Source organism: Garra rufa, chromosome 23, assembly GCF_049309525.1.
Source record: "Garra rufa chromosome 23, GarRuf1.0, whole genome shotgun sequence".
In the NCBI taxonomy this organism is placed as follows: domain Eukaryota; kingdom Metazoa; phylum Chordata; class Actinopteri; order Cypriniformes; family Cyprinidae; genus Garra; species Garra rufa.
In genome coordinates, this window is record NC_133383.1 from 37,322,801 (window position 1) to 37,325,081 (window position 2,281).

Below are 2,281 nucleotides of genomic sequence, written 5' to 3' on the forward strand. Positions count from 1 at the left end.
GGGATTTTTTATGCGTTTTATTTTTTATGAAATATTAACACAAAACTAGAATATGAAATGTTACATAATATATTAAGAGCAAATTTGTTTGGTGTTTTTGTAAACATTAATAAGATTTCTTATTAGATTTCCTGTGACTGAAACTGGTGCTAAAATGTGCTAAAATCATTTATTTTGGAAACTGAGAAATGTTGATCACCTTTACACATGAATGTTGAGTTTATTTTTTTATGTATTTTATTTTTATTAAATATTAAAACAAAAACTAGAATATCAATTGTTATATAATAGATTAAGAGCAAATTTGTTTGGTGTTTTTGTAAACATTAATAAGATTTCTTATTAGATTTCCTGTGACTGAAACTGGTGCTAAAATGTGCTAAAATCATTTATTTTGGAAACTGAGAAATGTTGATCACCTTTACACATGAATATTGAGTTTATTTTTTTATGTATTTTATTTTTTATTAAATATTAAAACAAAAACTAGAATATCAATTGTTATATAATAGATTAAGAGCAAATTTGTTTGGTGTTTTTGTAAACATTAATAATATTTCTTATTAGATTTCATGTGCACATGACTAAAACTGGTGCTAAAATATGAATATTGAATATTGAGTTAGATTTTTAATGCATTTTTTATTTCATATTAATACAAATATATATCTTTGGATTTTTCTATTCATCTAAAGAATCCTGAAAAATGTAATCAACTGTTTTAAATATTGATAATAATAATAATAGTAATAAATACATTAAAAAAGACGTTTCTTGAGCAGCAAATCACCATATTACAATGATTTCTAAAGGATCATGCGTGACACTGAAGACTGGAGTAATGATGCTGACAATTCAGGATTAATTTACATTTTATATTCAAATAGAAAGCAGTTATTTTGAATAATAAATATATTTCACAATATAACTGATTTTACAATATTAATAATATTTCTTATTAGATTTCATGTGCACATGACTAAAACTGGTGCTAAAATATGAATATTGAATATTGAGTTTGATTTTTTAATGCATTTTTTATTTAATATTAATACAAATACATATCTTTGGATCTTTCTATTCATCTAAAGTATCCTGAAAAATGTAATCAACTGTTTTAAATATTGATAATAATAATAATAATAATAATAGTAATAAATAAATAAATAAATAAACCGTTTCTTGAGCAGCAAATCACCATATTACAATGATTTCTAAAGGATCATGTGACACTGAAGACTGAAGAGTAATGATGCCGAAAATTCAGGAATAATTTACATTTTATATTAAAATAGAAAGCAGTTACTTTAAATAATAAATATATGTCACAATATTACTGCTTTTGCTGTATTTTGGATCTAATGCAGGCTTAGTGAGCAGAACTTCTTTAAAAAACATGAAAAATCTTACTGTTCACAAACTTTTGACTGGTAGTGTATATGGTTGTTTTAACAGTGTAGCTCTACAATATGAGCACAAGGTGGAAGCAGTGTCGAGCTAGAGCTCCACTGAGACGTAATGCAGTGACGTCAGCATTCTCAACTCAATGCACTTGACCCTACTCAATTCCACACATTTTAATATGCGCTTGTTGTAAACATAATTACTAAATACAATCTATTCAAGGTTGATTTTCTTGCTGAAATTCTGCTATTCTTGCAGAACTGGGCAAACCAAATCTGATTGAATGCATGTCTCCATTCATAAAACTTGCATATATATATAAAACTTGCATTCATATATTCGTGTGAGTGTGAGGCTGCAGTTGCGAATGCACTGCGACACAGAGCATGCGTGCTGGCTTTGAGGTGTGAGTGCGTCAGGCTAAAGTGACTTCACCAAGACAAGATGGTGGCTATGGAGGGGGGGGGGGGTTGCAGAGAAACCATGATGCAATCTCTCAGTGTGTGTTTGTGTGTGTATGCGCAAACGTTGTGTGTGTGTGATGTCCCCCGCACAGCTGTGTCAGTCAGAGAAAGGTCCACCAGGCACTGCTGGCAAAGCGGGCACACTGACAGAGACACAGGGACATCAGGCTCTGAATGCCCACTCAGCACACAAAGACACGGCCGAGCTGCCCGTCACACGCCACTGTGCTCAAAATATTGGGGAAATGCAGATTAAAATCTTTTATTGAAGGCCGCTGTGGTCGGTGAACTCAAACGACAAGTCACACAATAGCACACATACACAATCAGCTCCGAATGAGAGCAGCAGCTTATCAAAGCTGGAATATGGAATGTTATATAATATGTTAAGAGCACATTTGTATGGTGGTTTG